The 24,916-nt window shown below is 46.5% G+C and overlaps 1 long non-coding RNA gene across 3 annotated transcripts in view; it reads left to right on the top strand.

Annotated features, from left to right (window-relative positions):
- LOC138582365 (uncharacterized) overlaps nt 1–24,916 on the top strand; it is a 293,040-nt gene that overhangs the window by 3,051 nt on the left and 265,073 nt on the right. For all 3 annotated transcript variants that reach the window (XR_011305015.1, XR_011305014.1, XR_011305016.1), the window contains exon 2: nt 12,467–12,542. This is a non-coding gene — a long non-coding RNA (uncharacterized lncRNA). The remainder of the gene's footprint in view (nt 1–12,466; nt 12,543–24,916) is intronic.

The raw sequence follows: 24,916 nt of genomic DNA, 5'->3' as shown, positions 1-24,916 counted from the left end.
CTAAAGGAGTGGCCGAATCGTGATTTCCCACATCACTTGAAGCGACCTACAGACCCTCCTACTGGCACAAACCATGGGAAATCCAGCAGCCAGAGACCGCACTTTTCAAACACTGAATTAGGAAGCTCCACCCACGCCAGATGACCACCTGGAGAAAACCGCAATCCTTGCAAGGATGCGCCCCAGCAAACCGATTCGAGTAGAAATAGGTCTTTTAAACTGGAATCCATTCTGGACAAATCTACAAACCTGATTCTGATTCGCAGAACAAATGTCCAGATCTTGCATAGTATTCCAAATTTGCGTCAGCTAAGGTCTGAAGACATCAAAATTGTAGAGTTCGGAATCAAACACAGAACCGATTCCGTTTTCCTGCATATTCCATCACAACTGGTACGTTATATGTTGGTAAATGAGACAGAAAACCTCTGAATCTTGGGATTTGACTTAATTCTGATCAAACAACCAAGACTCCCTACTGCAACTAGGGAAGGACGAATAACTGTAGAATGCGGCCAGCATCAAACCATCGAAAAGGAATTTGTCCTGCCAAGCGAGGAAAACACTGAGCATTTGAGAGCTCTAAAACCACAGATGTATCTTTATCCCCTGAACAACGGAAGAAAGCCGTCTGGCCCTCGTCCAGACATCAAGATAACCGTGATCCAAGAGAATTTGCCTTCAGATGGACATGAGGTAGGGCATCAGGTCGAAAAAGACTCTAACGAACAAATGGTTGGCGACTGGTCACGGATCCAGGATGCACTTTGTAAGAGGAAAACATAGCCACCCAGATTAGGGTACTTGTCTGGGAAAGGAGCACAGATCAAACCACCGCGGAACTTGGACCCCTGACAAAATTAATGAGATGCCTTTAAGGCTGGCATCCTGGAATACCAGAGGGTTTTACCACCTCACTGTTCCTATTGACGTAAACTTGAGTGACTATGATATACTCTGCTTACAAGAGACATGGCTGATTGACCGCCCACATCTAGACGGGTATGATGTGATAACAGCAGACGCAGCAAAGGGCGACAAGGGGCGCCCCTACTCAGGCCTCTTGACAGCTATTCGAACAGGAGTGGGCCTACACCTCAGCAAAACCATGTTCTCAGACCTGTCCTGTCTGGCGTCCATTGTGGAATGGCAATCAACGACCAATTCTAATAAGATCAGTAGTCCTGCTATTAGTCACATGCTAATGGAATCCAGCAGCAATTTCAGATGTTAATTTCATCGACCTGGTCTTGGCAATTCTGGATGAAGCCCTTGCAGAAAAGGAGATAGACTCCATCATAATTTGCGGGGACTTAAACATACTGTTGGAATCCCCAACAAAAGGATCAAAACCCCAAAAATCTGCTAACACGGCCGCTTCAAGAGGCCGAAGATGGTGCTGTTTTGCAAAAGTGAGAGGCATACTCCAAGTCACCAAAAACAAAAATACAAAGGAAGGTCCGGATCACACACACATCCCTACGTGGGAAAGGGACTCTCAATCTGGAGATCTGTATCATATTTTTGTCTCTCCAGACATTTTTCAATTGACTCCAGAGTACAGACCCCTCCTGCTCCCTTTTAGCCGTGGCTCTTTTAATAAAAAAGCTGCCATCACGTGACGCCACACTTTTGATCTCGAAGTACACGAGAAAAAAAGGGCTATGAGGTGCATCAAACGACAGGCCGCAAAATCATCCAACATGGAGTTTAAACTTAATGCGACGCTCTTCATCAAAACTTATAAAGCCTGGATAAAACAACATAAACAGGCTATTACAACAAGATGCAGAACAAATGCTAAGAACACTCAGCAATAAAAAATCCCAAGATTTTTGGGCACTGGTTAAAGGTGCCGCTAAGACAAAACCAGAGGTCATACCTAACAGTGTAAACGAGAGAGCCTGACATCTCATTTTGCATCCCTTTTTGACGACCCATACCAGCACAACAGATCTGAAGAACCACTGGAAACAACAGCTATTTGGAACTTTAATCATGGCCCATCCGAAATTATGGAGAAAATAAAAAAGCTTAATAGCTCAAGGGCACCAAGTCCGGATGGATTGACAAATGCTATCCTAAAAGAGCATCCAAGGGAATGGTCTGCCTTCATCCACGCTATCTTTTGTGACATCTCAAAAGTAAAATCAGTTCCTGCTTCCTGGAAGCTAGCGGTGATAGTGCCAATTTTTAAGAAAGGGGACAAGTCTGACCCGAAGAACTTCAGACCGATAGCGTTATTAGATGTAAAAGGCAACATTTTTGGAAACTTCCTTTTGGAAAAATGTGTGGCCTGGACAACAAGTATCAACGCAATCGACCCTTTCCAGACAGGTTTCGTTAAAACCATGGGAACCTCTGTAAACATAAAGCTCTTAAGCATCGTGAAACACAAGGCGCATTAAAAAAAGCAACCTTTTTATAGCATTCGTGGACCTCGTCCAAGCCTTCGTCAGAGTTGATCATCAACTCCTCTGGACGAAGCTAGAAATCTTGGGTTGCCCAGAAACTATATTAGGCCCTTTAAAAGCGCTTCACACGGAAACTAAAATCCAGGCCTGTGTGAATCAAGTGGGGCTTTTGACATCACAAATCCCAACATATCGGGGGGTGAAGCAGGGCTGCCCACTGGTTCCGGCAGTGTACAACTCTTTCACTTCGGACATCCATCATTTTGAGCCAAATCTGCGATCATTCCCTCCCACAATAGGCGGAGAGAAAGTGACCCTTTTGGTCTATGCGGATGATCTAATTTTAATAGACGAAACAAGAAGTGGCTTACAAAGGCAGTTGGACAGCCTGCAGAGATACACTGCCTTGAATCGCTTAGAAATTAATCAAGCCAAGACTAAAATCATGCAATTTAAACGTGGGACCCAGAAGATCGATCGGTTTTCTTGCCAAGTGGACTCGACCCCGATTGAAAAAGTCGTCACCTTCAAATACTTGGGAACTATCACAAACAACAGCTTGGTAGAGACCCCATTTCTAGAAGACCTGAAAACCAAAGCTAAACAACTGGCAAGCCAAGTTAAAATCATGGACGCAAAATTTGGACGATTCTCTTTGGCAGCAGCTATAACATACTACAAGGGGAAGATAGTCCCGTCCTTAATATACGGCACAGATGGAATCCTGGGTATTCCAAAAGAGATCTGAGGGCGCTTGGAATCAATCATCTGGAAAAAAACACAAAATCTTCCAGACTCAGTCCAGATAGATGTCCTGCGTAGAGAACTATCACTATCATCCCTGGAAGCAGTAGTGGATTGGAAAAGGCTATCTTTATATCGAAAAATGGCTAGACTGGCAGCACCCAAATGCCAGCCTAGCCAAGTAATTACACCTAGCAGGACTGCTTTAACAGAGATGCACAATTAAATAAAAGTCAAGCCAAACTAAGAAATGACTAGACTGGCTGCATCAAAATGCCTCTCTAGCCACTAATACCACATATCATGTCTGCTTATCCTGGACATGGATGACCATTACGATTAATCGCACAAACTGAGTCCCACCCCCCCACCCCGCACATCCTCTCTCCCTCTCATCCCCTTCCCCAACCTCCAAAATTAGCTCCTCGGCCCAGAATTACCTTCACATCGCTCTTCCTTGTCCCAGTGCTTATTTATGAGTCACCTTGCCTCATAGGTAACTGCAGGAGGAATGAGTCTAGGACTAATGAAGATTATAAGTAACTAAGCCAGGCATTACCTTAATGTCCTGCTACCTCATCCCAGTACTTGTGAATGGATAAAGTGCCTCATACACAAGTACTGAGACGAGAAAGAATAGGGCAAGGAGTAATGAAGGTTACCAAAAAGTAATCATGGAATTAAACACAAGCAGTGGTGCAACACCATTGATCTGACTGGGCTTCAGCCCCCTAGGAATTTTGGGTTATGTCGACTCGACTTTAATCATCTACAGCGCTGTTCGCGGGCAGAACAGGACACAGATGTTAAACAGCGCCTGGGTTTCGCCGTTAACAAAGGCCCAGCAGTTCCTGAATTCAAATGCATTATTTTTTAGGCAATTGAAATCGTGATGTGGGTTTATTACTTGCATGCCAGGGGAGGGACTGGAAGGGTAGAGAGGGGACAGGAGACAGCTCATTCTCACAGCAGTCTATAAGTGGGTGCTTTCAGACTTTAAGGAGAGTTAACGGCTTGCGATATTGAAGCTGCACTAGAATAGTCAATAGTCTCATTAGCATGCGTAAAGAAGTGAGATGCCCCCACACAAATAAGTTTGCCCCTCCCCACCGACTGTGAAGTTAGCGCCTCTCCCAACATGAACATGAAGTGTTAGCATCCCGAAATGTAGGTTTTGTTGCACCCCTTAACACAAGCACACACACCATTCATCATGCACACACCCAGCCACCCATACATTCAAGTGTGCACCCTTTCACCATATAGACACACCCGGGAACCCACTCATACATTTAATTGTTCATCCTTTCACCATACAGGACACCCAGGCACCCACCCATACATTTAAGTGTGCACTCTTTCACCATACAGGCACACCCAGGCAGCCACCTATTCATTTAAGTGTGCACCCTTTTACCATACACTCACACAAGCACACCCAGGCAGCCGCCCATACATCATGCACTCACTCATTCATGCACATTTTTTATATATATATATATATATATATATATATATATACACACATATACACACATACATACACACACATACTTACATGCACGCACACACATTTAAAGAAAATACATTTTCTTACCTTTATTGCGTTTGTCCAGGGAACAAGGCCTCAGCTCCCTGCAGCAGTCAGAAATGCTTGTTTCCATCATCTGCCCAGGATCTGGAAGCCTCCATGTCATGGGGTGGAGGGGAGCCCTATTACTTCAAAAATAACTGGTTTCTTGTTTAAGTCACTCTGACTTCATGAAGAAATTATTTCTGTTAAAGGACCGAACTGTAATAGAAACAATTTCTTCGTGACGCCAGAGTGACTTCAAAAGGACACTATTTCTTTTTTAAGTCATAGGGCTCCCCACACCCCATGACATGGAGACCACCAGCCTGGAGTCTTCTATGTCATGGATTGGGAAGAGCCCTGGACATCTTTTTTTAGTCACTCTTCTTTCATAAAGAAATTATTTCTGTTAAATAATGTATTTATGAAGGTAGAGTGACTTCAAAAATAAACAATTTCATTTTTTTATGTTATGTAAAAAAAACATTTTTTCTTTAGTCCGAGGGGGCACTCTCCCAGGACATGTGGTGGTGGTGCCCCCCGCACCACGGGGGCTGCGGAGCTCCTGCTACACCAGTGTGCAGGGGAACTTACAGGTTATGTATCTACTGAGCATTTTTAGTCTTGGCGAATTTGGTGATGCCAAGCATTATCAGAATGCCAAACCATTGCTACAGTTAAGTGAGAGAAAGGAAGGGGTGTTAACGCAGAATATCTGGTTGGCATAGCAAGTAACATATCTCGTGTCATAGGGCCTGTGCCCACCCTGCTCAACTAATCTCTGTTCCTTATTGAGCTGCTCTTTTCCATGCCAGACTGTTGTCCATGATTCCTACTATTTTAGTGAAGGTTTCTTCTAAAGGTTGGGGAAAGGTCTGTCACAAGCCAATTGGGGTTTCTGGACTCACCCATTCTAGCACACCGGGCCCTACTCTAAACAGCCTCCCTACGATCTACCACACCCTCCCTACGATCAACCATCAACCACCCACCTCTCTACCCCAACAATCCTTACCTTGACCCTTTCGACCCTCACCTATTCTACCTCCATCTACTCTACACCCGCCCACTCTACCACACCCAACACCGACCTACTCTATCCCCACCCTACCTCTCGCTATGGTGGGTAGACACATACCCACCCGTACTTCACCCTGTTGGTGGGGAGTCACCAATCACCTCTACCTCACCCTCTCACCTTACATCACCCCTCATTGCCACAATCCCTTCACCATCTCACATTGTTGATTGGTTGATCCACACTCACCTTATCTCACCCCCTGTACCCTATCTTACTCCACTGTTCCCCATCTTACTCCACATCACTCTAACTCCAATGACATTGCCTCACAACAAACCAACATACCACTAACCAGCTAATCCTATTGATAGGTAGAGTGCGCCCACTCCCTACCTCATTCACCTTACCCCCAAACGCTTAGCCTTCATGACTCCCACCCCTCACTTGTTCTCACCATGTTGGTGGTTAACCCCACCTATTCTACTTCACCTCTGACCCCACCTGTCACTCTAACCCAACATTCTAACCCACCTGACTTCACCCCAACCTACCTTACCCACTCACCACCACCCACCCCACGCTGCCCCCACCCACCCAACCTCACACAAGTCCAATCCCACCCTCTCTGCACCCACTCTAACTCCATCTATCCAACCCCCCCACCACCCCATCTACTAGCATACCTGCTGTACACCAACCACTGTCACCATCCAACCTCTCTACCCCACCACTCTATCTGACCACTCTAAACCACAATTCTTACCCCCTCTACTGCACACCACCCACCCAAGTCAACCCACCCACTCTAGCCCATCCCCACTCTACCCGCACTCATTGTATTCTATCACTCATTCTACTGCACATACCCTAACCTTCCCCCACCCAACTCTAACCGAATCACCCTAATACAACTCACTCTAGCCCTACCCAGTCACACTACCTCACCCCACTCTCCCCCGACCTGCACGTGCTACCCCACCCAACCCAATCAGTAACCCTACCTCACACGACTCTACCCCCAACCCCTACTTTACCTAACTTTACCCACACCCACCCTACATACTCTCACTCAAACCTAACCACCCAAATACTCAAATGTACCTCTGCCCACCACACTTAAATCAACACTACAACTCACACTACCTCACCCAACTCTAACCCCACTCACCCAACGTCCCTCGACTTTGGATGGGTGGAAATAATTTCCCTTTATCCCAGTTCACTCTAACCCACCCTTCATCACCCAATGCTACCCTCACCCACCCTACCTCACACGACCCCACCCACTGAACCCCACTCCACTCTACCACACTCACCTGACTACTCCCATGCCCCACTTTACACCTACCTACCCTACCTAACACTACCTCAGCCCTACCCCCATTTCACCCCACCCACCCTCTCTACCACACTACTGTACCCACACACTCCCTACCCCTCCACCACCACCACCTTTCCTCACCCCTCTCATAGTGAAATCACACGACTCCTACGCCAATTACCCACACCCCCCCCTCCCCCTGCCTCAGCCCTGCTGGCCAACACACACCCGAGCTCAGACAGCCTGCCACCACCAACTCACCCACCCTAGCCTACAAATGCCTACCATGCTCCCACCTGCCTACTGCCTCTCACACTAGCTTAACACTACTCCCTCCCACCTTAGCTCATCACTGCTCCGCCATCCTCGCTCATTCCCGACATCACAGTGTTAAAAGTTCCAAACGTGTCTGCAAGCTATTTGCTGACGTAACATTAGTAATAGAGATCATAAAAGGACTTCTGAATTGTGCATTATTGTGTGTGATGTTGCTTCTGTGATTGCTGTTGCGTTGGAAGGGAAGTGTATAGCATTCGGCTTGACAAAGCCAATTAATTGGCGAAACATCAGTGCGCGTGTGCCGAAGGTGATTGTTGGCTAAGAAGACCAATTCATGTGAACGATTGACAATGTCACAGAATGTCACAGAAGTCACACAGTTTGTTTCTTTGTGATATGAATCCATATTTTGAGCATAAAACTGAATAAATACACAACAAAGGAAAGACACAACCCAAGGTATTGGTTATTTATTAAGATATAACTGGACAAAGATCGCACTATTGTGGGGAGAAAAACCTCTTGTACCTTTTTAAGAAACAACTCAACAAACCTCATGGACAAAGGACCAGCACCAAAGAGGGCGAGGCATCCCGAGCCAGCACAGCTTTCAGCTTACACTTCCCCTTACACCACCGGACAAAGGACCAGCGCCAAACAGGGCGAGGCTTCCCGAGCCAGCACAGCTTTCACCTTACACCTCATCTTACACCACCTGACAAAGGACCAGCGCCAAACAGGGCGAGGCTTCCCGAGCCAGCACAGCTTTCACCTTACACTTCCCCTTACACCACCAGACAAAGGACCAGCACCAAACAGGGCGAGGCTTCCCGAGCCAGCACAGCTTTCACCTTACACCTTACACCACCTAACAAAGGACCAGCACCAAACAGGGCGAGGCTTCCCGAGCCAGCACAGCTTTCACCTTACACCTTACACCACCGGACAAAGGACCAGCACCAAACAGGGCGAGGCTTCCCGAGCCAGCACAGCTTTCACCTTACACTTCCCCTTACACCACCGGACAAAGGACCAGCACCAAACAGGGCGAGGCTTCCCGAGCCAGCACAGCTTTCACCTTACACCTCATCTTACACCACCGGACAAAGGACCAGCGCCAAACAGGGCGAGGCTTCCCGAGCCAGCACAGCTTTCACCTTACACTTCCCCTTACACCACCAGACAAAGGACCAGCACCAAACAGGGCGAGGCTTCCCGAGCCAGCACAGCTTTCACCTTACACCTTACACCACCTAACAAAGGACCAGCACCAAACAGGGCGAGGCTTCCCGAGCCAGCACAGGTTTCACCTTACACCTTACACCACCGGACAAAGGACCAGCACCAAACAGGGCGAGGCTTCCCGAGCCAGCACAGCTTTCACCTTACACTTCCCCTTACACCACCGGACAAAGGACCAGCACCAAACAGGGCGAGGCTTCCCGAGCCAGCACAGCTTTCACCTTACACCTTACACCACCAGACAAAGGACCAGCACCAAACAGGGCGAGGCTTCCCGAGCCAGCACAGCTTTCACCTTACACCTCATCTTACACCACCAGACAAAGGACCAGCACCAAACAGGGCGAGGCTTCCCGAGCCAGCACAGCTTTCACCTTACACCTCATCTTACACCACCGGACAAAGGACCAGCGCCAAACAGGGCGAGGCTTCCCGAGCCAGCACAGCTTTCACCTTACACTTCCCCTTACACCACCAGACAAAGGACCAGCACCAAACAGGGCGAGGCTTCCCGAGCCAGCACAGCTTTCACCTTACACCTTACACCACCTAACAAAGGACCAGCACCAAACAGGGTGAGGCTTCCCGAGCCAGCACAGCTTTCACCTTACACCTTACACCACCGGACAAAGGACCAGCACCAAACAGGGCGAGGCTTCCCGAGCCAGCACAGCTTTCACCTTACACTTCCCCTTACACCACCGGACAAAGGACCAGCACCAAACAGGGCGAGGCTTCCCGAGCCAGCACAGCTTTCACCTTACACCTTACACCACCAGACAAAGGACCAGCACCAAACAGGGCGAGGCTTCCCGAGCCAGCACAGCTTTCACCTTACACCTCATCTTACACCACCAGACAAAGGACCAGCACCAAACAGGGCGAGGCTTCCCGAGCCAGCACAGCTTTCACCTTACACCTCATCTTACACCACCTGACAAAGGACCAGCACCAAACAGGGCGAGGCATCCCGAGCCAGCACAGCTTTCACCTTACACCTTACACCACCGGACAAAGGACCAGCACCAAACAGGGCGAGGCATCCCGAGCCAGCACAGCTTTCACCTTACACCTTACACCACCGGACAAAGGACCAGCACCAAACAGGGCGAGGCTTCCCGAGCCAGCACAGCTTTCACCTTACACTTCCCCTTACACCACCGGACAAAGGACCAGCACCAAACAGGGCGAGGCTTCCCGAGCCAGCACAGCTTTCACCTTACACCTTACACCACCAGACAAAGGACCAGCACCAAACAGGGCGAGGCTTCCCGAGCCAGCACAGCTTTCACCTTACACCTCATCTTACACCACCAGACAAAGGACCAGCACCAAACAGGGCGAGGCTTCCCGAGCCAGCACAGCTTTCACCTTACACCTCATCTTACACCACCAGACAAAGGACCAGCACCAAACAGGGCGAGGCTTCCCGAGCCAGCACAGCTTTCACCTTACACCTCATCTTACACCACCTGACAAAGGACCAGCACCAAACAGGGCGAGGCTTCCCGAGTCAGCACAGCTTTCACCTTACACCTCATCTTACACCACCAGACAAAGGACCAGCACCAAACAGGGCGAGGCTTCCCGAGCCAGCACAGCTTTCACCTTACACCTCATCTTACACCACCAGACAAAGGACCAGCACCAAACAGGGCGAGGCTTCCCGAGCCAGCACAGCTTTCACCTTACACCTCATCTTACACCACCTGACAAAGGACCAGCACCAAACAGGGCGAGGCTTCCCGAGCCAGCACAGCTTTCACCTTACACCTCATCTTACACCACCTGACAAAGGACCAGCACCAAACAGGGCGAGGCATCCCGAGCCAGCACAGCTTTCACCTTACACTTCCCCTTACACCACCACCAGAGAACACGAGATTCGTACGTGGAAGGTAGATACAAATAGAAACAAACTCACAAGACAACGTGTAAGACATCTACTAGCCCAACAGATCTGCCCAAAGAATCCAGCCGACTAACAACCTCACTTTTCAAACACCTCAAGGCATGTCACTGACACAAAATATGGCCAAAACAAATACTTTGCCCCATCATAACTTAGTCAAAACTCTACACCTCTCCAAACCACTGCTAACCCCACAGCAACACACAGATTCTGCTGCTCCCTAAGGTCTCCCATCTGGAAACAGGGAACTCTGGGAGAACACCAGAAACCACCTAGAAACCTTGCCCACACTGATGCCAGCTGCTCCTGACTCTACCAGCACAAGCAGTTTATCACAATGCTTTGTCTTTTCCTGCTAACCTCCTAACCCCCTCCACCTTTCTTCATTTACAGATCCAGAAAAGTGCCCGGAGGCCATGAACATAGCAGCGGTCATGGTACAAACCCCAATAGCATGAGTGTAGCGTATATGTATTCTACCTCAGAATTCCTAGTGCCATCCTAGACCACTTGGGAACCCCTGAATGAAACATTTCCCCATAGTTGTTAGCTGCCCATTCTATCTGTGGGTGCTTGGTTTCTTGGGGGGAAAGACAGCACCAAAGCAAAGGGGAAAGGAGTGGGTCCGGGGAGGCGCATACCTGAGTGCCACCGGTGAGTCGCGCTGAGCTGATTCCGGCCCCCCAAACCTCCAGGGCTTGTCGGCTGCTCTCAATCACCGCCGGATTTCTACACAGACCCAGGTAGTCGTTGCTACAGAAGTTTAGGAACTCTGGGTGGGAGAAGAGAACATTGGAGTCAATAGCCACACTGCATCCAAACTAGTTACATGCCTTTATAACAAATACACATATAACGAACGCATTATACCGACAAAACATAACACATTATTTTTCTTCTTTTTGGGGGGGTGCTCCGCAAGCCCCTGTTTCCCATCCCTAAAAACCACCACAACCGTTCCCCCACAGGATTTAACCCTTTACCCCATCCCCACATGCATTTTGATTATGTTTTTCGTTATAAGATTTTCGTTATGTGTGCATTCCACTTAAATGTTTCGTTATAAAGTTCAACTTAAAAGTTTCGTTATAAAGACTGCACCCCATCTAAACCGGGCTCTCCCTCGCCTCAGCAAACGAGGAGGGTCTGAAACGGGGACGCTCTGTATTGTGGGGCCTAGCTTCACCATCAATCACAGAGCCTGTGCTCGCCATACCTGGACCCCCTGCATGGCATCGTCCAGCTACTGCTGGGTTTGCTGTAGCCAGGGTGTTTCACATGCTCAAACTCAGATCCTCTTCAACTAACCGGGTGCTGCCAAGGCCGGCTGAAGATGCACAGGGGCCCATTTCAAAATAATGCCTTGGGGCGGGGGAGCGCAGGGGGCAAAGCAGCCCTTACCTTCAGCTAGGAAACATTGGGCCTCATTACGAGTTTGGAAGGTAGCCATGCCGTTTTTAGCGGCATGCCTACCTCCAAACTCGGGTCCTGCTAAAGGGAACTTACTCGGCCATTCCGACCTTGGAGGGCCCGGTAATTCCCATTCACGGGACCCGGTACATCCCCATTCATATTTGAGCCCCCATAGGGCTCAATGCTAATGGGGAGGAAGCTAACAACAGGCCCGTTAATGACGGGACCGTTGTTAGCATGCTGGGTCGCTCGCGGGACCTGCTAAGGACGCCTGGTCTGGCCAGGCGTTCAGAGCGGGACCTGCTGCAGAACTCGTAATGTGGCCCATTGTCTCCAAATGTAACCAACAAACATGCATTCATTCGGTGAAGTATAAGGTTCTCAAAAGAAAAGGGGCAGTGGAAAAACAATACAATTATTTGGGGCACAAGCAGTATCAATTGGTACAATTTTGTATTAATGGTGCACTGGTTTGATCACATAATATATTATAAAGAATGAGAAGAATTCTTGTAAAATTGTCTGTTTTCTCTCCTTTACTTTGCAGCAGTTTTAACATCTTCCTTGCTGGATCACAGGTCTCCTCGATCAATATAATGATAAGGATGTGGCTTCCTTAGTGAGTGAGTATGGGCATTTCCACAGCCTCGGCGTGTGCCTTGATTGTATGTCGGAGTTTTCAATAAACCAATGCATGTAGCGTGCGGATTATCAAGGGACATGACTATTGTAAACTGTACAGCAGAAAGTAGAAAGGCAACAAGCAGGGCAGCTGAGGCCCCAAATGACCATTTAGGAAAGGTGTTTAGCTTTCTTTGTCACTCAAAGCCACAGTCTCCCAAACCCACAGTGTGGGGGCCCAATCCAACTGAAATGCCTGAAAGGCCCTGGTGCCGTACCTGGATGCAACACATATCATCGAAAGGCTCAGGCAACTACCCTAGTTCGTCTTGCTTCAGCAGAGTTCTAGGTGACGCGCCACAGCTCACATTTCAATTTAATGAACTACATCCCACAATACACGCTGACCTACTGCTTCAGTTCCCGCAGGCACTGTGGCCCAATTACCACTGTTGTATTGCACGGACCTGTGGGAAGAAGTGACTCTACTGATGTATATTTATATATATATTTTACTTTAAGGGGGGAGATGCGTATGTTCCACAATCACTACTCATAACATCTAAAAAACAAGCACTGGCAATGCCAACAGTCAGGGCTTTTTTTGTATGGAAAGTCACTAGCCAGGCGCAGCCATAGTGGTATTAACTGCCCATTGATGGTAGCAGGTGCAACATAGTGTGCGTACCTGAGCATCTGATAGCAGTGCTTCTAAATCGAGTGGCTGAAGGCCAAAATGTTAAGACATTTTAATTACACCAGTAGTGGGTTTAAAACTACAATTGGGTCATTAACTCTAAGAAGACTGCTTTGAAAAAACATTGGCAGGCACTTCGAGTGCAAAGTTTGATGGTAAGTCTTGAATAAAGCAGGCTCCGAGTATCCATGAGGAGGTGTTTTTGGCGTGAAGGGTCAGAAACTGGCTGGTAATGGCCATGGGAATTAGCATGGCCCTTCTCAGTCAATGGGTGGGCAAATAACCAAACAATACCTTCAAGCTATGTCCCTACTTATATGCCCCCCTTCCCCATCTGTACTCTAATACAATAGTTTAGGCCAGTGGTAGTCACACTTTTTCATACCGAGCTCCTCCACCAAAGGATGTCCAGGGGGGCTCCCAAGCTCTTTAAAATATAATCATATTTTCTACTGCTTATATTTTTCTATTAAAAGCAGTCACCTTAATCTTTTTTTATTTAAAAACAGTAATCTAAATAATTTTTCAGAGTCCGGCCTCCCTCCTCCTCCAAGTCCTCTGCCTCCACCTGCCCCTTCCTTCGTGCCCACCTAGGGGGACAGCCTCCAATTTTGAAGACCACTGATTTAGACTCATATGTGTTGACACCTATTAGCCCACACCAAACCTGGCCAGAACCATCAGCTCCCCAATGTCGGTGCGCTCTGGGCACCCAAGCACCCTCCATTCAAAGACCTACGGTGCCATTGTTCCGGTCTAGCCCTGATCGCGTCCATGCCATTTTTTTTTGTTGCTTGCCAGTACTATTCTGGTTCCCGGTGGGAAATGCGTAACTGCTGGCACCAAGAGGCAAAACGAAAAAAACAGCGCTGCACTAACGGCCCACGCACCGCTCGTTCAGAAAAACGCCCCCCGCCCCCAGCAGCCCTTCACACAGATCCACGTACAATGGTTGAACGATGACGCACTACGTTTCTAGTCCTTTGCGTTCCTTTTGCAAATCCCTGAAATCGGATCTGGCAGTTCTATATACGTGAATCGGCACCGTTACTCCCTGAAACGGGCCCAGTTGAAGATATGTAGGGACCCATTTCATCATGATGGCTTGGGACCCCCATTGCTTAGAACTGAGGGGAAAAGTCCGAGGCACGCATGGGTTATATACATTATAAGAAAGGAATAGAGCTCGGGCTTAATAGCCGCCGATTACCGACCTCCCCCACACCCTTCCACTCCGCTGGAGGTTCCCTTCAAGTGGAAATGTTGAAAGACCCTGACGCCGCCACTGCCCTGAAAACATTAGGTTGTTGAGTGAAAAGTAAGGCTGACTGTGAGCACATTGTGTGCCACACTGAGAAGTGCCCATCTGATAATCGTATCATTCACCCCTCACTCGTGCAATCACACACTCAATCACTCGCACATACCTCCCGGGTGCCCTTCAACCTGTACCCTCGGCCCCTGCATCGGACGGATCACACTCTCGCTCTTCCATTTAACTTCACAGTGGATGGCATCCAGTTCCGCTCTCACCACCTGCAGGAGCTGGGCGAGGGCACTGAGAGGGCGGCGAGGGGCCACAGCGGAACCCCTGCACACAGGCACCCGCGGGTCTAAAGCCTTGCCAAGGAGCATGTTTCTGTGATGTCTGATGGAGAACAGGAGATCACGGCTGAAGAGGTGCAAGTGGGTGTTGCAAAGGGACACACCCCCATGCCACGCCCCTCCAAGCAGCAGCCAGTCTGAACATTATGGACAGGCTTTGACCCTGGTGCGCTCATAGGAAGTGAAATGAAAGGTCGCGCCATAACAGGCACTACCCGTGGGTGGCCACTGGCTAGTGTCTGATTTCCACCGAAACGAAAAGCGATGGGCCGGAGGTTTTAAACGAATCCTAACCACTAGTGTTGCTCTTGCAACCTCACATAGACATGCTACACATTGGTGTCAGAACCAAGATTGCTTTGCAACTGGCTGGTCCCTTTCTGTGATGGGGCAAATAACGGCCTTAAAAATGATGGCATGGAAGTCTTCCCGCAGAATTGACGGAACCTTTGGGTTAATTTCCAACCTGGCATCCATTACTTTTGCAATGGAAAAGGTTGCGCTATACAAAATCCAGTTACATTACATCACGTTACGTTTTCATATTACTCTGCATTGCCCTGCTGAGTTACTTTTATCCTATATCAATCATTATGTTTAGCTTTTCAAACATTTAAATCCACAGAATTTAGCACTTGAATATAATGTGTAAGGTACCTGAGCTGGTTGATGCACCTGCTACGGCGTGCAAGCTGCGGTTCACAAGGTTGCATCCTAGATGTGCTGTCAAATCATGTAATCCTTCTGAAGCGGATACAGTGAGTAACACTGAATTGGATCCTGCCCCCCGTCTGGGAAGGGACGGCTGAAGATGTGTAAGGCCGCCTCAGGGCCATTTCAAAATGATCTTGGGCCGCCCCCCTCCTACAACTGTGACAAACAGTCTGATGTACCCTGGGGTGCTTAAAACCTACCAATTGAAAAGAAAAGAGACGGGTATCCCCTACATCACGGACATGAGGGGAAAGTACCAGATCAAGTATCAAGAAGACATGTCACATGGAAAACCATTGTTAATTTATACAATATTAAACAGACTTCAACTGAAAGGCTGAACGGAAGGCAAACTCAGAACATCACATACCACAGATAATGAAAAAAAACCCCGATATTTATTAATATCTCATAAAAACATATTGAATCAGAAATGTGCGCCCATAATTCATGTTGGGCTCTCAGAATGGAAGAGCACAATGTACATTGTAATGCTAATATATTCTATTCCATACACCGACTGTGTGGACAGAGCCACACAAAAGAATGCCAGAGGGACCAAACTGCCGCCAGGTGCAGGGGATCACATGGAAGGAGGCTGCCTCTCACCACAAAACCACAAATACACGGTCAATCACGAATTTTAAACAGTCAATGTAGATTGCCAACTGGCCAAAGTGAAAATAGTGCATTAGAAAGCCACTGGGGGCAATTCTTAGTACAAAGCATCACTTAAAAAATTATTATAATTATTTTATATATTTTTTACTTGTTTTTATCTAAATTTAGATTTTACAAGATCTGGTATGAAAGTGCTTCTTCTTGAACATTTTTTGTAGCAGGGCTCCAGAGGCCAGTCTCTCAGCTATCTTCTTTGCACTGCTGATTGCATTTTGTCGGGGCAATTTGCAGAATCTTAGCTGTGGCTAAGGTCCAGGCAGTCCTTCCTCCCCCAATTAACTGCGGCCACCACTGCTCTTCTTCCGGCTCTGTGAACGGACTCAGTGTGTCGCGTAAGTAGGCTAGGCGTATAGTGGACAAAGTCTCGCAGATAATAAGCAAGTGTCTCACGTTTTCCATCTGGTCCGGCATCTTGCACAGTCTGCAGGTGTTGTATTCTGACTGGCCTCTAATTTGAAGTATTTCATTTGTGGCAAGTAAGTTTAGACGTGCTCTTAGGAATAGTTGGCGAAGTGGTCTACTCGGGAACCTTCTTAGATATTGAGCTGTTTCGTTCCTCTTTAGTGCATAGCATGGAAGGTGTTTCAAGAGTTTGTTGTTCGACGCTTTTTCCTCAGTAGCAATCCAGTCAAGGTCTGCCAGTTTCTTCTTGACTTTATCTGGATTTCCAATTAAATCAGCTTCTGTGCAAGCTACAAGGTCTAAATTTTGCTTTATCTTTGTTGACCATTTCTTCAGCATTTTGCACTTTTCTCTGCACCCTTCCTCGTTTATCAACTGGTAGAGCGGGAGGCGTTGTGAAATGATGGTTTTCTGATATAACGCCAGATTTTTTGCTTCAACCGACGATTTCAACGACGAAAGTCCCAATTCTCTCCTTATTCGGGCCATTGCAGTTGATTTTGGTAGGTTCAATACAGTCCTCCAGAAATAACCTTCTAGCCTCAGCCAAAGGTATCTCAGGCATGGCTTCGGAACCATATGTAAGAGCCGGAACTGCTTTTGCCTTATAGAATTTGATGGTAGGTATAAGGGAGAATCTTCCATATTTCCTTTCCAGTATTATGGCTTGGGTTGCCAGCAATGTTCCCCCTAATTATTTTTCGCTATGTGCGCAACCGGTTGGCTGTTGTGCGCACAATATTTTCCATGTTCAACTGACTAATGAGGTAAGCCACTTTGTGAGTTACCGTCGCAGAAGAGAGTTTGTAAAGGAATTTCCTCTTCCCAGCCACTGTAGTTCTTTAAAAATCTTACAACACTTTCAAAACACATAGACTAAAATAAAATATGTACTATGTGATTAAACAGAAAACTCATCAACCAGTCCAAGACTTCAATATCTGTCACAGTACCTCTGCGTAGGGAAGAATGTCAGCCTCCATACAAGTTTGGTGGTAAGTGGTAAAGTTGGTGGTAACTCCATTACCGCCAACTTTATCACTATGCCAACTTACGATTTTGGGCCTGGAGTAGAAGATTTGCCTCCAGAAAAATCCAGGAGGTAAATCCTCCGACTCAACGCCGAAATCGGTGGACTTTCCACTCCGGTAATTCCGCCAAAAAGCCACATTTAGTCCAATGGACTCAATATGGACTCTATATGAATGGGGAATTACACCGCCACCACCAGTTGCAATCCGGCGGAAATTCCTTCGGACAAAGTAGGCGTTAACAGTAATTTGTTTGGGTGGTATTCTGGCAGATTTACGCTGGGATACAGTCGCAAGTATTAATGAGGCCCTGTATGTTTTATGCCACTGGAATATCACTCATTTGTATTAAAAAACACAAATATCTCTTAGTTGTGCTCCCAGATAGCTTGTGCAAACAATATTTATTCTTAAAGAAATGTTTCTTTGTATTCTTATTTATTTTTTTTTTAAAAAGGAATTTCATTCTTGATGCGCTAATCTTGTGGTCAGCCGACACGCGTTTCGACCGAAGGGGTGTTTATCATGGCTGATGCGTTATTGTTCATTGACCGTTAGGTCGGTTGGCTCTCGATGGTGGGTTGGGGTAGGTGGGTTACACTCCTTGAATATGCTGGCTTGTCATCCTGTTACTGCTGTGAACGACGTACATGGCATTTGGGGCTCGCAAATATCTCTTGTCGTAACTGATGTGGCTGTCAAGAAACTCAGACAGAATACATTTGCGGATGGATTAATGGCCATTAAAAGCAAGCACCTGCAGAAAGGAGTTCAAGTGCCACTTTAATGAAGTAATACAAGGGACAGGAGAACATGCTTCTAATAATTTGTGTAAGGATGATAATTGCATCAGAATAACTACACCTTAGAATATGATGATCCAAAATTCCTGTGCCTCTGCTTACTATCCACATTACGTTCTCCTGTGGGTAGTGATAACACCAGCCTTAGAGCTAAGACACCTATGCACCATGCATTTTTACTCCCTAAAAAAAGGAAAATCTGCCCAACGAAAGCGAGAAACAATGAACATGTCATTGCTTCAACCCACAAAGCTTCACTTATATTTTTTAGAATTAGTGACCAGTAGAGCAGTGGCATAGGAAGGAAGGAACTCTAATAATATTAATGCACAATCTCAAAAGGAATTCATGGGGAAAGAACATCTTTTAAAAGCACAAAGTATCCCTATTGGTAAAGCTAATTCCTTTTTTACTCCCTGAAAAATCATTTGACTCCAAGTAGGGAGCAAAATCTGGTTAGAGCCCTGCTTGTACCCCTGACATAGGGAGTGAAATGACAGGGCACATAGTAAAGTGTATAGTTTTGGCCACAATTCCGCACCACAGCCTAGATAAAATTAAACAAGAGCCTTACTGAGGTGTATTATGGAGCCCTGTTGAAGAAAATCACACGTATATGCCTTTTAATAATTGCATCAATTAATCAGAGATACAAATGATTTAGTGCCTTCTTCTGTAACTATGGATCCCTCTTCTGTAATGATTTGTGATCGGTTACATAAAATGCATGGAGGTGCTAGAGCTGCACACACAGAACACATAGTTACATTGAAAAGCCCTCAGCAGTTGAGCATAGAAAGAAAAAGAAGGTGCTGTTGTCTAGATGGGTACTAGAATGTCCTATCCTTTAGCAAACACGCTACACATTTCCTTCAGTGTACTACCAAAACTTCTGACTTGGTCTTTGAAATGTGTTGCTTCGTTCATCACCTACAAGGAATGATGCTTCCACCGATACCCTTCCCCGGCCCCTGTGCTAGCCGCCAATACTAGTTGATAGAGCACTGTAACAAGTGAGGGATTTTAGCAGTAAACACTCACTGGGATATTTGCAGACCCACAATATTTTGCAAGGAAGGCATATTTAAATGCCTCAACATATGATGTGCATTTTAAGAATGTCATGACTCTGCATGTACACAATTCTTTTGCAGTTCATAAAAGATTGTTTGCAAAATACCCCACACTTAAATAATTGTGCAGGATTACACAAGTGCCAGTGAAACTGTTTTTGCATAGAAACTAGTTACCATATAATGTGTGAAGATCTATGCCCAAAGGAACTCTGAACACTTGGAAACGATGCAGATTGTGTGAAAAGCATTCTCCTGTCTGAATATCCGGACCCATTATCCCTTGTATAGTCCATACCCATTATCCCTTGTAGGCTAAGTAAATCATATTGCAATGTTGCTCTCCACTTATAGGGTGATGTTAGCAAAGCTAAAGTAGGAGATCCTGAGCATCACATTTGTCTTTTCAAAATCTTTAGAGGGCAAATTAATATTTGAGTTTTATAATGTGTTAACTTACAAGGGGCCGCTTCAAATCACTTGCAAGACATTTGTACAAAGAAGAGAAAGTGTGGAATTTGATTACACATCCAAGTAGGCTGCTTACTTGAGTCAGTATCCGATATTTGAGCTGGTAGTACGATTATATAGTGTGGGTGACGCTTTTGGTAAGGCACAATGAGTAACAGAAATTCTGGCGCATGAACGTTATTCATGTTACAACAAACATAAAACAAGTGGATGTAGGTACACGTCTGCTAACCTTTCGCAGAGCCAAGAGAGGAAGAGTCAAGGTTGTCCGGTAGTATCCTAATGTACTCTGGGGCAGACGTTAGAGCCATAAGATAAAAGTGTGAGTCAGGTTTAGGAGTCATGGGAGGGGAGGGAACATTTTTGGTTAATGTGTGCAGGCATATCTTGGTTAGATTCTTCTGTTCATGGAGCCAGTTCATATTAGTTTGTAACCTCTTGTGTTGTATTTTGCTTTTAGGGATTTAGGTGCATAGTGGCATAATGCAAATTAGCAGAATATCAAGACTAGTTGCTTATTTTAAGAAAAAGAACATTTTAGGTAATTGCTGTGGCTTGTGCCTTATTAAATCTTTTTGAATAGGTGAGAATTGTCTTTGTGCGCTGCTAAAAATCTTCTGAGCGGCACCCAGAAGGAAGTTGGGCAAGCGCACATGCGCACAGCTTAGGGGGAACATTGGTTGCCAGTGATCTTACTTTTGCCCATATGTGTTCTTGCATGCTCGTTTCTTGAGGCGAGTTGTCAATAATAATACCCAGAAATTTGAATTTTGTTGTTTTCTCAATCGGGACGTTTTCCATGGTCCACTTTTCTGTTTCTTTGTTGATTTCCCCAAAGTTATGATTTTTGTTTTTTCTTTATTTATCTCCAGGTTTTAGAGCTTGATGTAGTTTGCCAAATTATCTAATTGACGCTCCAGCCCTATTTGGGTTAGGTCCATTAGTACTATATCGTCTGCGTATATTAGACGTGGCATTGATGTATTTCCAATTTTTGGCGGAAAAGCTCTCACCGAGGCGTAGGAATTTTTGAAATCGCCCATGAATGCGACAAACAGGGCCGGTGCCAGGGGACAGCCTTGTTTCACCCCTCTTCGTATAGGAATTTCTTCCGACAGGTCGCCTTGTATGTTTAATTTCACTCTGATGGAGGTGTTCGTATGTAACGCTTTGATTGGAGCCAGAATGGCTTGCGGGCAGTTCCAGGAGTTCAATTTCGTCCATAGGAGTTCTCTATCCACCCGGTCAAAGGCCTGAGTCAGGTCTATGAAGGCCACGAACACTGAGGCCCCTTCCTCAGCGACTTTGCTCTTGATTATGCTAAGGAGCATGATGTTTATCGTCGTGGATGAGTTTTTCTTAAAGCCTGCTTGAAAAAGGTCGTTACATGGTGCCTCCGTTGCCCATAGTTGGAATTTCTTTAGGAGCAGCATGCCAAAAACTTTCCCGATCGTGTCGAGCAATGCTATGGGCCAATAGTTGCCAGGATCAGACTTGTCTCCTCTTTTGTAAATGGGTACCACGTTAGCTGAGGTCCAGGATTTTGGGATGGCTCTTGATGTTTCACAGTATTTGAGGACTAGGCTGATAAAGGGAATCCATTGTTTTTGAAATGATTTTAAGTCGATGTTAGTGACACCATCTGGCCCGGGTGCTTGAGAGTTTTTTAGTTTGTTGATTATCTCCCTGATGTCCTCTGGGTTTGAGACGTCCACCCAAGGGCTGTCTTGTTGGATACAAACTTGGTCCTCATTTCCCAATGGTTTTCGGAACAGCGCTTCGAAGTGTAATATCCACTTTTCTTCGCTTACGTGGTTTGCTGGCATATTGGTTTTCTGTTCTATACCAGTTATTATGAGGTTCCAGAAGCTCCTGGAGTTTTTCCCCGCTCCATTTATCAGGATCTCTTCTGAATCTTTCTGATATAGATTGATTCTGTGAGTTTTAATCCAGGCTTTATAATTTCTTTCTTCTTGAATTACTTGTGCTGCTAGATCCGGTGAGTTGTGTTTTTTTTTGGCTTTTCGCTTTAGTTGTCTCAAGCTAGCCCTTTTTGCCACGACTTGTTTATCGTATAGATGGTTCCCCATAGGTGGCTTTCCAATTCTTTGACAAGCGGGGACTTTGTACGGGCTCAGAAAAGGGCGATAATCGATGGTTTTTTGCTCAAGTTCCACCGTTTTCGTTTAGGCTTTATATGCTTTGAACAGGTCTTCTATTCTCTCGGTGGTCAACTTTAAGCGGGTTCCCTTTGTGTTACATTCAATTTCCGAGTTCATTTTTTGGTGGTGGGGCACCTCTTTTGAGATCCATGCTGCTCTTAGCAGATTGTGGTCACTTGGGATAGTTTGCATCACTTCAAATTCTATGATCACTTCCAACATGGCCTCTGATACATAGATGTAATTTAATGTGCTGTTTAGGGCACCCCTCTCCCAAGTTGGCAGTCTGCTGGAGAGTGGGAATGTCTGATCTAGATTGTAGAACCCTCTTGAAGACATCAGATTGTGCCACAACTCCCCTCCAGATTCTAGGGTGGATTTTTTTCGTTCAATGATGGATGTAGATGCGTTTTTTGTTTCAGATTTAGATCCCCGCAAATTAAGACATGGGCGATGTTCTTTTCCGCATGTAACCTGTCGATTTCTTTTTCCAATATTGTTAGGAATTTTTTGTCTGTGATTGCTTGTGGGTTCCAGTAGATATTAATTATTCCAATTTCTTTAACTGTTCTCTTTTCTGGCTGTTTCTCTGGAATTGTCCATGTCAGTCTAATCACTTGCATGTGGCTTGAGGCTGTGATAGATTCTGTAATGCTTAGCCCGCAGTCCACTCTAATCGCCACCAAAAGCCTGGATGAAGGGCGCCCCAGTCTGTTCTTGTTTGCTTGGGCAAAGGCGATCTCGTAACCCTCCAGTGAAGGTTTCTCAGTTAGCCAGTGTTCCTGAAGTGCGATTATTTCAAATTGACCCAGATCCGGACCCCCCCCGTCGTAAGATGTTTATATCCACAGGTGTTCCATGAGGCTATCTGGATCTTTTTTTCCCTCACACATCGAGTTGTTGGAGATGTTCGTTCTGTGGCCCCGTCTCCTAGGGCGGATCGTTGCTATTTGGTCAAAGTTGCTGTAAGTGATTTTGGTAACCAAGCCCATTGTGGTTTTGATGTGGGCACAGATATAGCCTGAGGGACTTCTTTCAATGACGGAGTCTTCATTTGGGGTGCTGTTTCATAATTCCCCGTTTCAACAGAGGTAGCTCTTTTTCGACTTGTTGATTCCGTTGATCGGGTGACACCTTTGCTCTTCGCATCTGTTTTATTGTTTGTGGTTGTTTTTGGTTCGGTTCGTCCTTGACTCGGTTTTTCTTTTGGGTAGTAGGGTCTTTCTTTGTCGTATTTGTCATGATGCCTACCCCCAAGTTGCCAGACAAGACCCAGCTACCCCAGAGGCAGACATCATGTCTTCAAGGGAAGTCACAAAAGCCTCAATTAGGGGCTCTTTGGACTCAGTCCTGGCGACTTTGGCGCCAGGCTCATAAAAGGGGACTTTGTGTTAAAGGTGCTTAGTGTTAACTTACCTGATGCAGACCATGCTGCAACATCCAGGCCTTCTGAGGCCTGAATGGGACTACTTTATCTTTGGAACTACTTAACCACACAGGTGTGGTCAGGGGAGGAATACATACCTGAGAGGAAGGATACATACCTGGAACTACTTTGAAGGCTATTTAAGCCACGCCCAGGCAGCAACTCACGCTTCGCGTTGTTCTGCATCTAGCAGTTGGACGCTCACCGTGTTTGCTTCTGCATTCTGTCTTCTGCCACTCCTGCCAGCATCCTGGAACACCTGCAAAGAGAGAAGAGAAGAGAAAAGGGTAAAGAAGAGTCCTTACCTGCTAAATCTGCATTCTGGAGACATCTCACCGACGGTCCTGAAAAGGAAGACATCCATTTAAAAGCATATTGCATTGATCGCTGCAGCGCCGCATCTCACTCACCTGTACAAGGTACCACCATGTTCTACGGCGACATCTGGACTCGCAGCCACATCACTGCGCCTAGGGAGAAAAAGACAAGAATAAAGGTGAGAGGGGAAAGAAAACAAGGAAACCTTAATTTCCATTACAAAGCTTACCTGTTGGGTTATTCCAACTTCATTTCGGGTCGGTGCCGCATCCTGGCATTTCCAGACCCCGGCCCCTAAGGGGAAAAAGAGACATCAGCGTTAGTGGGCGCATGAAAAGACGTTACCCAACGCCCATTAAAGACTTACCTGATTTCTTCTGGATTGATCTTTGTTTCGGGTCGGTGCCGCATCCAGGCATTTCCGGACCCCGGCCCCTATGGGGAAAAAAGACATCAGCGTTAGTGGGCGCATGAAAAGACATTACCCAAACGCCCATTAAAGACTTACCTGATTTCTTCTGGATTGAGCTTCGTTTCGGGTCGGTGCCGCATCCAGGCATTTCCGGACCCCGGCCCCTATGGGGAAAAAAGACATCAGCGTTAGTGAGCGCATTGATACAAGGACACTGAGAGAACTCTCATCAAGCTCACCAGAGTCTCATTCTTCGGTTCCACAGCTCTTCTCGGAATAGTTTCCGCACCTGAAAAAGAGACAACGAACAATTATTATTGCGGAATCATACTCATTAACCGAATCCTTACGGTACTATACCGGGAAAACAAACCTTGAACCCTCTACAATCAAAATTCCAGTGAAGTAACTGGATACACCGCGCCCCTGCATGAGAAGCAGGATGGAGAGCTCAAACTTTCAACCCCTAAGGTGAGACTTCACGTGGGGGTCGCAGGAGGGTTTCGTAGAGGGGTGAGAAGGGAGCGGGAGGCTTATACTTTCTCCCAGCGATTGTTAATACTCCCTTTTCACATACAGAA

This window comes from Ambystoma mexicanum, chromosome 3q (genome assembly GCF_040938575.1).
Source record: "Ambystoma mexicanum isolate Mex_15411 chromosome 3q, UKY_AmexF1_1, whole genome shotgun sequence".
Classification (NCBI taxonomy): Eukaryota; Metazoa; Chordata; class Amphibia; order Caudata; family Ambystomatidae; genus Ambystoma; species Ambystoma mexicanum.
This window is presented reverse-complemented; position numbering and strand designations above follow the sequence as displayed.